This window comes from Furipterus horrens, unplaced genomic scaffold, assembly GCF_987537825.1.
Source record: "Furipterus horrens unplaced genomic scaffold, mFurHor1.1.pri manual_scaffold_9, whole genome shotgun sequence".
Classification (NCBI taxonomy): domain Eukaryota; kingdom Metazoa; phylum Chordata; class Mammalia; order Chiroptera; family Furipteridae; genus Furipterus; species Furipterus horrens.
The window spans coordinates 95,037,853-95,051,615 of NW_028327179.1; the positions used below are offsets into that span (position 1 = coordinate 95,037,853).

At 46.8% G+C, this 13,763-nt stretch overlaps 1 protein-coding gene across 1 annotated transcript in view; it reads left to right on the forward strand.

The window, feature by feature from the left end:
* The window catches only part of TMEM178B (transmembrane protein 178B), a 320,684-nt gene that overhangs the window by 126,762 nt on the left and 180,159 nt on the right, over window positions 1-13,763 (forward strand). The window lies entirely within an intron of this gene.

Sequence of the window (13,763 nt, forward strand, 5' to 3'; positions counted from 1 at the left end):
CTCCTAGGGAGAGCCTCAGCTGGCAGCTCCCAGGACTGAAGGGGAACCCTGGGGGTGCACCACAGGGGCAACGAGAGTCTCCAAACACCTGCATTCTAAAAGCTGCTTGTCACTCTGGGCCAACGTGTGGCGGTTTCCATCAACAGACCAGCTTCCCTGCTGGTCCTCGTCGCTGCATCAGGGGCCCGGAATGCAGGGCGGTGGGAGTTATCCACAGCGCTTTGGCGGTCCTCCTCCAGAATCCTGTCGACCTCATACCTGTAGGAGTGGATGTGGACCCTCCGGCTCCTGCTTTAGGAAGCTAAACTGGTCACCTGAGAACAGCTGTCTCCCACAGAAATATAATGTGAGCCATGAACGTGAGCCACAGATTAAAAAATAACGGGAAACAGGCGACATTAACGTTAATAACAGGGTTTAACTTAATGTAGTAAAAACATTATTTCATATAATCAATACTTAAAAAGTAATAAGCTGTTTTACATTTTTTATTTTTTGGTAACTAGGTCTTTGAAATCAGATAAGTTTTATAGTCTCCATTTGGACAAGCCACATTTCAAGGGCCACTGTATGGGATAGCCTTAGAATGTAATTTCTTTATGCTAGAAATTCCATACCTCCCATTTAAAAAGTGAAAATTTTTTTTGTGGGGTGAGTTAGGAAGACAGTAATTCAAATTCATCATCATTATTTAAAAAGATGTACAAAGCATAGGATTGGATCTGTTTTGTGTGTTCAGTACTAGGAAGGCTATTAAGATGGGTACTGACTTTCTAGAAGTTTCTAAATTTCTGCTATAGTGTTTATTATTGACTTAGATTCTAAAGTTATATGGTCATTCTCCTGCTCAGCATCATCTGGATTTTGGAGTAAGTTTTAAGAGGTGATGCAGTTTATGATTCACTGAAAACGAACAGACAAAACAAAACCTACCAACCACCCACAAACCAGCAACAGCCATTCAGCTGAAAAGTAGAAGGTATTCTCTCTCCTGAGGGTGACAATACTTTCTACTTTCCCAAAGTAGACAGTGATTTCCCTTTGTTGCAAATGACAAGAATTTTCATGATTACAAATTTTACTTTTAAGGATATTTTGGGGCAAAACTTCCTAGTCGATTGGACTGCATTTTCACCCCGCAGAGAACACAGTATAAGTGAGTGAGATCTACGTTTCTGTGCCCTTGGTGAACTTAGGATGGATTTCCAGCCACAAGCACATGACCTTGGGACCCAGTTTGCTCTTGTTTACATAAAGCGATCCCCGTCTCCCCTTCTGCTGCTCTGGGTAGTTTGGGTTCCATATGCTTCTCCGCATCTCCTTCTTTCCTCCTCCTTCCAGCCTTTGGCAAGCTCTCTGCCAGGCAGTTGCTGGTGAGGCCGCACTTCGGACCTGCCTGCCCCATGGCTCCTCCCAGTGGGAAGCCCATCGAAGCCCTCTTTATGAGTTCAGAACATGGGCTCTTCTTCTTGGATCCCTTTTTGGTCTGAAGAAGGTTCCTGCCTCTCCTGGCTCATGTTATTCCAGGAATCAGCATGACAGGTTATCTAGAATTCACCTGGCTCCTCAGCTGTGAGCTCTGGCAGGATTTGGGGCAGGCTTTGGGGCAGGCGGCGATGCTAGTTTCCATCAGAGCTCGTTCAAAGTAGCTTTGCCTGGCTTCCTTCAGGATGGCGCTGGCCAACAGGGACAGGAGTGAGCCATGTCCCTGGTTAAAATATTTCAGGAGTAAAAAACAAAACAGGCGACATTAAATTTAATAATATATTTTATCTTGTGTATCCAACATTTCTCAACATCTAATCAATGTAAAAATTATCAGTAAGCTATTTGACATTTTTAAAAATATACCACGTCTTCAGAAATCTGTGGGTGTTTTCTATTTAGAATACATCTGAATTTGGGTGCTAAATTTTTAGCAAAAATACTGAATTTATATTTAAAGCTTTTAAAATTTACAATGGAAAATGCAGATTCCTATGTCCAAGATGTTCCAAAACACTTAAATTTTTTTCCCTAACAAAAATACCAAAAAGAAAAATCAGATTTAAAAAATATATTAATAAAACTGGTTTATCATTTTAAAGACTCTGTTTGACTTTGAAGCAAAATGAAAATACTCCTGCCAAGTAAAATTGTGTTTAATAGGACAAGATTGCATATTGCTTTCATTTTTGAATTTAAACTTAAGTTCAATTAAAATGATGTCAAATTAAACCTTCATTCTCCTTCACACTTGCCACGTTTCAAATATTCCGTAGCCACTCATGGCTGTTTGAGAATACTTTAAAGCACTGCTGAGTTGAAAAGAACAAAATATAAACAGGAGTTTATAGTGATTTCCCCACAATATCTCACTACGTAGCTATTTTTGAGTTTCTTTTAAAACTTGTGTATGTGCTCGCGTCTGTTTGTCTTGTCTTCATGAACTACCTTCCTGACTCTCCATCTGGGATTACATAACTTCTGTTTTTCTACCTTCTCCTTGCAATGGACTTTTGTTTCCTGCCTTTCTAATATCATTTTGTTACCAGGAGAAACGTGATTCTCCCCCCACCCCCACCCCCCGTGTGGCCAGAGTGCCTAGAGAACAGAGTGAATCCTTTATCCTGAGGGCTTATATCGCTCGTGGGATGAGGGTGGGGGAGTTACATTTTGATTAATGGGGAAAGGTGGTGCCGGCTTTTCCCTGGGGAGACGTGAGGACCCAAAGGTAGGTATGCGTGGGGGTCTGTTAGCTGGAATCCGTATTTTGCTCCAAACTCTCTTTGTTCATTTTGCGTGTGTGATAGGAGACAGGCAATTAATCAAAGTTGTTGTATGGGTTTTCCTCTTTGGGGGCTGTGGACCCCTCCCCTTCTCCCTTCTAGGCGTTGGGATAAACACACAGTCTCAGGGTTCTCCTTTTCCCAGCTAGCGGAGATGACACACGCAGACTTTCAGGGGTTCCCCCTCTGCATTGTCATCGTTTTGCTTCTGTTGATCAGAATGCCTGCCAGCGTTACTGGGTCAGGCAGGACAACTGGGTCAACGGCGAGACATGTCTTCCTTTGCTTTTAGCTTCCTGTATTAAGGTGTTTGTTAGATGGCAACGGTGAGGGCCCTGCCTTTATTTCCCCTCTGGCTGCTCATTCCTAGCTGCTACCTCAGTGCTGAAAGGTGTTGCCTGGCAACCAGGATGCTAGCTGCTGGCCAGCAATAGCAGTGCAGTCTCAGCGTTCTTCCTGTGCTGTCTCCTGCGTCAACTCCTCCCAGAGAGGCATGCTTCTCCAAAATTCTTTCTGGGTTGCTGAGAGGGTAATGGTTCGTCTTCTGTAGCTACTTCAGGCTGAGATGGGACAGTAGGCCCTGCCTATTGAGAACCATGAAACTCTTGCCCTTTTCTATCCAGGAGTTGGTGAAGAATTTCTGAGACTGTCAGGGATGCTGCATGTAGGTCAGAAGAGGTGGAAGGAAGTGTCCTTCCATCGGCCCGTGATAGATGTCCAGAGCCTGAGATCCTAGAGATCAGTAGCTGTTCGTGACTATCATCTGTAGCCTTATAGCCTCTATTCTAGAAGAGATAAATTTAGTTAGTAATTAGATTATCGTGGGTACAAATAGTAATATTACTAGTATAATTAATCACTGTGCTGTGTGATGGATCCAGGGATTGGTTCCCATCAGCTTTAGGGAAGAATGCATTCTCAACAGGATATCATAGGGACCAGTCCACTGTTTGGCTAGCTGGTGGTCAGGGCCTTGAGTCTGCCAGGTCTTCAGTAAGACTTGGTCCCCTGGCTGGAATGGGCGCAGGGGCTCATCAGGTGCATAGGCAAACCTGCCATTAACAAACTTCTGAAAAATGGTTAATTCACACGACATCCCACAAACCAGTCTCAGAGTCTGCGAGGCTGTCTTTTGGGAAGACATCTAGTTACAAGGCCTTTGCTGGAATGACATTTAACAATGGGGACTTGGACAGATCCTTCTTGCCTGTAAATTGAGCATCTTCGATGATGTTACAAACCTAGTTCCAACTTCCAAATGAAAACAAACTTTGAAGACAGTGTACTGGTCTAATGCCCTTGAATCGTAATTTTTCTCCCTAAGATACAACGTTAAGTCCAGTTTTAATTCTGCCCATTTTTTGCATAAATACAACAAGAGCAGCAATTGATCTTTGAGTCTGTTTTGCTGGAACTCATACAAGGAACCTTTAGATGGACTCTTTAGTCCACCCTTCAGGGCTCAGAAGCTGCGCCACACCTGCCATCTGGCCTCGCCTATAGCACCCGCTTCTCTCAAGTCCTTGAGGTTTCTCTTTGCCTTAACTTTCCTGTCAGTCCCGCTGATAACCCATGATGAGGATGATTTGAAAATTTATTTTTAGAATCAAATTTGGGAGGAAAGGGTTTCAGAGAAGGAAGTGAGGATGGCGTAGGTGGCCCCTGTCCAATAAAAGCTTATTGTCCTATCTGCCACATCCATGCCTGCCCTGGGCTCCAGTCCAGTAATGATGACCTCTTGAAGTAGGGCCGACTGGGGTGGGCAGTTTCAGTCCTGAGTTTCCATATGCAAGGCAGCTGCAGCCTCAGGCCCAGGGCTTCTGTGGCCTTGTGGTCCCAGGGACAGAGGGCTGCCCCACGGCCTGCAGTCCTGTGTTCCTGGCAGGGCATTGGAGGCAGCTTAATTTGGTTAGGACACTCCTTTGCCCAGTGCCCCTTCTTCTCTTGGCACACACAGGATACTCAGTGTCATTTGAGGCAGGCTATGCTGGGCGTGTAGGATGTGACTGTGAATGTCTCCTAAGTGTGGCTAAAACTTGGGTGTGCAAAGCCTCCTTCTATTCCTCCTCCTCTTGAGCCCTGGCCTCCTTCTCCCAGTTGTGGGGAACTTAGAAGGTGTCATCTAGAATGTCATCGATAGGCCCCGGAATCGATGCGTCCTTTGACCCAGAACAAAGAGATGGAGCATGAGATAATATTTTAAAAAAGCTTGTACACAGGGAAGCTCCGACCACTTGCCTAGTCTCTGACAGAACAGATATCATTAGAGTATGGTGTAATTGATACTGAGTCCGGGGGGCATTACATGAGGAAATTGGCCTCTTTTGCTTCAGTTCCAGGGTCAAACTTATCCCAGTTCTTGAGAATGCATCCCCACCGGGGTCCTGGGGAGGTAGAGGGTGTATTTCCCATCTGGTCTGTGATGCACCTAGGAACTCCTGGGCTCCGAGAGGCATCCCCCTTTGCCCCAGGAGCCACCTAGCGGGTTGCAGGGCGTCCCTGATTTCCCACCACAAAGCTACCAGACGTCTCTGTCAACATAAGAGAGCAAAGAGTAGAATTTCTGGGCTCCTAAGAGGTGTCCCCCCTGATTGCCCACGGAGCCTCTTATTGGATTACAGGGCATCTCCGTCTTCCCACCGCAAAGCTACCAGATGTCTCTGGTGACACAAAGCACGATGCACTGGCCAGCGAAAGACTAAGAGCTAAGCTTACCACGGCCTGCTAGTATCCGCTTCGCTCCTGGGGAAGTCGACAGCTTTGATTACACTGGACCCTTTCTGCAGATCTCACAGCTTTTTAAAATTCTGCTGCTCAGCCACGAGGACCTGAACAGAGAGGATGGCATTTGTTATTTGGTATATTTCCTGCAAAGACTGGAGGCCCATATCATATTGTTCAATGCAATAAGAGAAGTTCCACTTAGGTGGCCCCAGGTCGCTCTGGTCTTGGCGCAGGTGGGGGGTAGAGGGTGGGACCTATTGGATTAAAACACAGAAGGTGTCTAAGGAGGAGAGGTAAGCCTCTCTCTGTAAAATACCGGGGGGGGGGGCGGTGGGGAGGAGGAAGTGAGCTGGGAAGTGGGCTGTTTTGCCCTTAGCGTGGCCTTCCCCTGTTCTGATAGAGGCTGGAGAAAAAAAAAAAAATAGCTGACAGCCGAGTGGTCAGGCTCACGCCCCAGGTGGAGGCTGAAAAATGGCCTGTGCTTTAAAGTGTCCCCTTTATTCCTCTGTGTTGGAGAGACAGGCACCCTGCCATTTCTGCCAGTTGTGATGAGTTTGAGCTGTGAGTTTGTTACCCTATTGTTCTCAGGACCTGGTAGCTCCTAGGTGTAGAATCTACAGTGTTTCAGAGACGCATATGCTCATTCGTCCTTCTTACTTCTTTTCCACTTCCATTTCCCTTCTAGAGTTATCTGCTCCAATATCCTTCCTTCCCATAATGTATATCTCTTTCCTTTGTTCCTTCTTACCTTTCCCCTTCGTAACCCTTCACCTTTACGTGCCTCTTTCTCCTTCCTTCCCCCTACACAACCCTTCTTCAGCTCGCATAGACCATCTACAACCTACTTGAACCTTCTGCAACGTATATAATCCTTCTGCCGCTTCCATACACAACCTTCCAAAATTAGCATACCATGTCTTTTAAAACTTAAGCCTGATGCGGTTGCCAAACATTCGACCTAATGAGTGTATTAGGAAACGAAAAGGGGGAAACTTATGAATGAAGCAAATCGGAGCGAAGAAAGGGCATAATTAGGAATAAAAGGACCCGGAAAAGCCAGCACTCTGCACTAAAGGCTAAAATCTTGCTTGCTTCTCTCGAGAACTAAACCTAAGCGGGGAATGAGCCAGGGGGATGGGAGCATGATGGCTTTACAGTGTGCCTCTCGCTGCGTGGACTTCTGCGGTGGTTGGTGGGAAACCTAGTGTTCTGTCCTGGTCCACGTTCCAGCTGATCCTCTCATGGGTGTCTTTGTAGCAAGTGCCCTTGTGGCTTTTTAGTGCTCGACCCGTGCCCATGGGGTGCAACAATTTCTTGAGAGGGAGAGAGCGAGACATTGTCCTGGAAAGTGTAATATTGCCCCTCTTTGCAGCTCCTGCAAAAAGTATTCGGCTGTAGATTGAAATGCTAGAGACAAAAGATGCTGCAAGAAGCCACCTGGGGGAGGGAGATGCTGCAAACAGGCCAACGATCTAAACTGCCTTTTCTTCTGGCCAGGTTTAGAGGCAGAAAAGACTAAGGAATCCGTATGGTGGGTGATGGGAGTTCTCTATGAGACCCCTGCACATCTTAGGGATTGACCCCAGAGACCTCTGAGGCCCCCACTCACATGGGGATACCTAAGAACTCCGGCTGGAGGGAGGAAGTACCTCTTTTGTCTTCAGAGCCTGGGCAGAACCTGAGCACTCATTCCAGATTTCATTGTTTCTACCTCCAAACAAGGCCTAGCACATTTGAATGCCCCACTCCCGGAGCACAGCATCTCCTTTACCCTAAAGGTGAGACCCCCACTCCTACCCCTACTCACTGTATTCCAAATGGCTGGAGACAAAAGGGGTGATATCTGAGTCACCATCCTAGTCAGGTTTTGGCACCCAGTATTTAATGGGAATAACGTGCTTTTTCTTGCCAACACTGTAAAGAATTACAGATCAGCAAGCCTGGTAGTGTGCTGGCAGGGTTTATTAGTGCTAAATTCTAACGGGGAGCAAAAGCAGGACGGCCAGAGACTGGGTGACCAGCACCCAGGTGGCCAGCGGCTGGGTGGCCCAAAGAGGGAGTGGCCAGGTGGTCAAGAGGTCCCTGTGTGTAAAAAGAGCCAAGCGAGAGAGTGACTCCTGTGTTCTGGGGTCTTATATAGTTGGCAGGATGGGGGTGAGGGAGTTACGTTTAGTTCGATGGGTAAAGTTGGTGCCAGCTTTCTCCCAGGGAGACGTGACTACCCAAAGGTAGGTATGTGTGGGGGTCTGTTAGCCCAAATCCTTACCTTACTCCAGACTCTACTTGTTCATTTTGCGTATGTGACGGGAAGCAGGCAATTAACCAAAGCTGTTTTATGGGTTTTGGGGGACTGTAGACCCCTTCCCCGTCCCACTTCCAGGCCTTGGGATAAACACACAGTCTCAGGGCTCTCCTTTTCCCAGCTAGCGGAGATGACACACGCAGACTTTCAGGGGTTCCCCCTCTGCATTGTCATCGTTTTGCTTCTATTGATCAGAATGCCTGCCAGCGTTACTGGGTCAGGCAGGACAACTGGGTCAACGGTGAGACATGTCTTCCTTTGCTTTTAGCCTCCTGTATTAAGGTGTTTGTTAGATGGCAGCGGTGAGGGCCCTGCCTTTATTTCCCCTCTGGCTGCTCATTCCTAGCTGCTACCTCAGTGCTGAAAGGCGTTGCCTGGCAACCAGGACGCGCTGCAGTCTCAGCGTTCTTCCTGTCGCTGTCTCCTGCGTCAGTTTCAGCTCACCCTCCACCCAGTGTTTGTATTTCCACTCTGTGCCCCTTCTTACCAGACTTTCTTCATGAACTAGTCACAAAGTCTGTATTTTAAAAAACTTTATTTTTTAGAGCAGTTTTAGGTTCACCGCAAAATTAAGTGGAAGGTACAGGGATTCCCCATATACCTGGTGCCTCCTCCCACCCCCCATTGCACAGCCTCCTCCTGCTGCGTGGGGCACGTGTTACCACTGATAAACCTGCACTGAGACAGCTCGGTCACCCCGAGTCCAGGGTTCCCCTTAGGGGTCACTCTTGGTGTTGTGCCTTTAATGACATGTCCTATGGAATAGTTTCACTGCTCTAGAAGTCCTCTGTGCTTCACCTATTTATTAATTGTCCTTTTTTGTATTGAATAATTTTGAATTCCCGGGAAAAAAAAAAGGGAGACAGCTTAGATTATATTTTTTGCTCACTCTAAAATAAAATGTAAGCAAACCTAAACAACCAAACCCGCGTGACCCTTGATTGATTTCCTGTTCTTGAGGGTCAGTGACCAACGAAGGGGAGACATATCCTGCTGCTCAATCCATTCAGAGTTAGCCAGGCACTCTGTGCTGGGTGTCATGGAGAGGGCTGCTGGGATGGCTCTTGTAGTTTTGCTCCAACCCCAACAATTAACTTCTGTTTTCAGATGACAAAGAACATAGAAGTCTCTCAGCTCTCTGTCCTTGCAAGTGGACAAGGAAGTCAGCTCTGCTCTGTGAGGTTATGGCTGCCATGGGACGTAACAAAAAAGCATTTAGCTGAGGATGTGAGATGCTTATGAAGCTGAGGAGAAGGCAGCTGGGGCTGCTGGTGTCATGGGACAAGGCCCGGAGGGAAGTGAGGAGAGGACAGTGAGGGAGATCCTCAGTTTAATGTGGGCCAGTCAATGTGCAACCTTGAATAAGGCACCCTGGGCCTCAGCTTCCTTCCTCATTGTCAAGTTCAGCTGTAGTCTGTGTGGTTCCTCCATTGTAGTGGCCCAGGAGTCCAGACCCACTTTTCAGAGAATTCTCATTCCTACCACCAGACAGGCACTCAGTTACAGAATGGCGATGAGGTTAAAACTAAGCATTTATATTATCAAAAATGATGGGGAGAAGAAAGGAAGTAGAAGCTTGTGCATGTCCACGTTCCATTTTGACCCCCCACCCCCACCCCAAACAATTCAGGTCCATGTGAATTGTTTTCACTTGACCCGTCAAGACCCGGACACGTATCTACCAGTAAATACTTACCTGCACCCACATCGCCAGAATGCCTGGTGCAGCTGTGATCTGGCCCCTGAGCTTTTCTGAGGCAAACTGGGCCGTGGATGTCTTGGAAGCATTTCACGCAGTTCAGTCTTATTCAGTTTGCCAAATGCTTACTGCACATCTACGTATTTTTAAGCCTATATTTTTAGGCCCTTATTTTGTGCTGGGCCCTGAAATAAGCATTTTATGAAAATCAGCTCATTCGTTTATATGCTTGGGTGGGCAGATCCTTTTAAAAAGTCTACAGAGTCCATTTCTGTCACCCAGAGGCTTATAGAATACTTTGAGATGTATAATATGTCTACATGAAACCATTAAGAGCCCAAGGCATTGTTTTGTAAGTGCCCAAGTGACAGTGTAGTTAACAAATGCTCAGACAATTAGAGAAGGGAGAAACGAGTTAGGGCTCAAATTGATTCATCTCTCATGGGAGACGTGGGGAGAAAGGGAGATAGATTTTTGAGCAGGAGTAACATGGGTTAAAGTCTTGGCTATGGTTGACTCTGAAGGATATAGGGAATAACACTCACACGTAAGTCATTGTCGAGGGAACAAATGAATAGCTTCCGGCGTTTGAGCTTGGGTGGTGAAACCTAGTGAGGGTGTTAGAGTAATGAGTATCGTGACCATGGTTTCTTTCTGGAGGCATGTGGTTTGTGATGCCACATGTCCCCCTGGAGATGCTCATGGACACCCAAACTGGGGTACAGGTGAAAAACAGATGGGAGAGTCGTGGATCAGAGGTCATAGTGAAGTCACAGGGGGTTTGTTTTCAAGTGAGGGAGGAGAGTGAGGGCCAGAGCTGTGTGCATTCCCAGAGCTTGCCCTTAGGGAGAAGAAGGGACCCACTAAGGGATCATCCAGGAGGTGGGAGGAAGCAAAGGAGAGGAGGTCAATGTCACGGGGCGAGGTTTCCTGGTGCTGGCTGCCACCTGTGCTACCTGTACCAGGGAGGAAGGTCAGACCTGTGGGCAGGCAGAAGCAGAACTCAGGCTGCTTCTGGAGTAGGACAGAGGAAGGACTTTTGTGGATGGAGGTTTGTTTATTTTAAAACTCGTAAGGAATTTTGTTCAGAGGCCTGGGTGTTCAGTGTTTGCTACAGATGTTGAGTCTTCTTTTGAGCACATTTTGCAAAATAGAAAAACTCAACAGAAAGGTCTCTGAGCGCCTGAGTTCACAGCATGGGGAGGAACCGCTAAGGCCTCAGAACCTACCCTCTGAAAACCCTCTTCTGCAAACTCTCTTGTTTCTGCAAATAACGCTCATATTTTAAAAAATCTCACCCAAGAATATGTTTTTATTGATGAAGGGAGAGAGAGAGGCAGACATTGCTGCGCGAGAGAAACATTGATCGGTTGCCTCCTGTACACGCCCTGACCGGGGATTAAACCTGCAACCTAGGCACGTGCTCTGACCAGGAGTCGAACCCGTGACCTTTTGGTGTGCACGACCATGCTCTAACCAACTGAGCCACCTGGACAGTACACAAATAATCTACGTTTTCACTTGTCCCCAGGCTCGGATGCAGCCACCCTGCACACGAGCCGGCTCCTCCGACAGAGCTTGTGTTATGTGGGAATGTCTGTGGAATATTCTGCTGACAGCGGCAAGGGAGCCAGGCTGTTCTGCTCGGCCTGCTCCGAGTAGATCTGCTTTCGCGTTGTCCCCAAATCCACATTCTCCTCGTTGTGGACATTGTCCAATGAATTTCATTTTGGCCTGGGATAGAAATGTGATCATGTGGCCTCAGATATAAACCCACTGTTGCTATGTAAACAAGCACCATTTGGACCCCATTCCTGAACCGCCAGACTGGAATAGGGTTTGGGGGTAGGGGTGGGGATAATAGAGTTTGGGAAACAGTGTTTTTGGTTTTGCTTCTGAATTCTGAATTTTAAAAAATTTTAATTAAATTTATAAGGGGGACGTTGGTTAATAAAAATTATATAGGTTTCAAGTGCACAATTCTGTGATAACAGCGCCTGTATATTGTATTGTGTGTTTACCACCCCAAGTCAAATCTCCTTCTGAGTTCTGATTAAACCTATAACTTCTGGAGATTTCTATGGAGTCACCAAGAGCCCCTCTAGCTTAGGTTTAGCGCCACTTAGGTTTTGCTCAAATTTATTTTTGAGAAGATGATTCTGGGTAAGAATCAGATTTCTACCAGGCCCTAAACGTCTGTGGCAGAAGGGCAGCAACTTTTGTCCATTTGTATTGATAGTTCATCCCAAAGGAGCCGTGCTTTTTTTAGTTCCAATCAGATCCCATCATCAAATATTTATTGTTCCCTGAGTAAAATGGAATTGAAAGATGCTTACTGGGTAGCGACGTAGTTCCCTACAATGACGCAAGTGGCGTATTTTTCATTCATGATTTCAGCAAGTATTTGATGGGCCCAGTACCATGCAAGGCATTGTAGCAGGATGACCCAAAAGTATCTGGGGTGGTATCCATTCTCCAGGAGCTTACCCCCGAGGTGGAGCGATAAGAATTAATCAAATGAAAGAATTTTAAAATAATGTGGCTAAGTAGGTAAGGCATATTGTGGCACAGCCTCTGTGCTTAGGAATTCGGAGAAAGCGAATAGTATTCAGTGATGCAGTAAGCAGAGGCGACTTCCTGGAGGAGGCGGATTGTGAGCTGGATGGATCGTGTTGAATGGTAGAGTGTAAGCTGGGAGAATTAGTTGAGACTGGAAAACAGCCTGGGCGTATACAAAAGGGCAAGGACACGGTGTAGGAGGGGAATTTGTGTTACAGACAAACGGAGGAGGAAATTGGATAGATGAGCCGGGGTTAGGTTACAGAAGGTCCTGAGGGGCAGACTTATAAATGCTGTGCTCCAGGGCGACGTGAGACTGTGGAAGTTCTTGGTAAGAGAGTGACCTTTAGCCCTCTTTTCCCCATTACCAAGCAGCAGTTCTTCATACTGGAGTACTGACTGCTCTCTGAAACGTGCTCTTCATCTGTTTACTTCTTTGTTGCTCTTCTACTCCCGAGAACGGGAGCGCCACGAGGTCAGGGTTTGGGCCCCTGCCCAGCACTTCCTAGCCTCTCGGACGGTACCCGATGGAGTGGTGTCTGTCTCTCTCCATATCGGTGTCCATCTATACCTCTGCCTCTGCTCCTCCTCTCTCTGGAGAAATGCATGTTCACAAAGGTTGTATAAAATGTTAGGCTGGCTACCTCCCCCTGACGCATGGCCTCAGACCCACAGGGACCCCTGAGACCAGGTTAAGATCACATGCTCTGCCCAAGAAGTTTGAGTTCAGCCATAGTGTCTTCCTCTGTTACCTGGGAAGAGGGTTTCTTTGGGCCTCCCATTGTTTTTTTTTTTTTTCTTTCTTTTAATCCTCACTTGAGGATATATTTTTATTGATTTTAGAGAGGAAGGAAGAGAGAGAGAGAGAAACCTAGATCGGCTGCCTCTCATATGTGCCCTGGCCAGGGATTGAACCTGCAACGTAGTTATGTGCCCTGACTGGGGATGGCACCCACCACCTTTCAGTGACAAGATGACGCTCCAGCCTACTGAGCAACCCAGCCAGGGCATGGGCCTCTCATTTTTTGTTCCACGGGGGAAGGGAAGGAGGATGGGTGGCCTGCTTTAGTCATTTTGGTTCCTGCTGGAGAGGATGCAGTGAAAAAGAGTGAATGAGAGAGGACTTCTGGGAGTTCCTTCAAGGAGTGGCACCAGTTAACACCACAATGTCTCCGGGGTGTGGTAGCCAGGTGGAATGTAGGGTGTTGCGTTAAATTTGAACTTCAGATAAACAATGAAAAATTTTTTTTAGTATAAGTCCAGACTTATACTAAAATAAGTACATAAATATGTCCCCATTGTTTCCTGAGACAGACTTCTCCTTAAAAGGCTATCTAGTATTTATCTGAAATTCAAATTTACCCGGGTGTTCTGGTTTTTCCATCACCGGGTAACCCTAATTAGGGTCGAAGGGCTCTGACAGGGGCTGTGTCTGGCACCCCTGAAGACACTGTCCCTGCTGTTCATTCAGTCCTCTGTTAACACATATGTGACCTGTCTGCTCCTTCCCTTCCTTTGAGGCCCCTTTCCACTGTACCCTGCAAATTATTCCTCAAGTCACAAATGTTTTGTTGTGGGCACAGAGTCAGCATCTCCCCTACTGTGGCTTTTGACCCTCCTGCCAAGATGTCTGAGCTGCAGCTCCTGCGGAGGTGTTGAGTATTAGCGGTTCCTTCTAGAAGAGAGTGGAGAGCAAGTCTAGCTGGGAAGG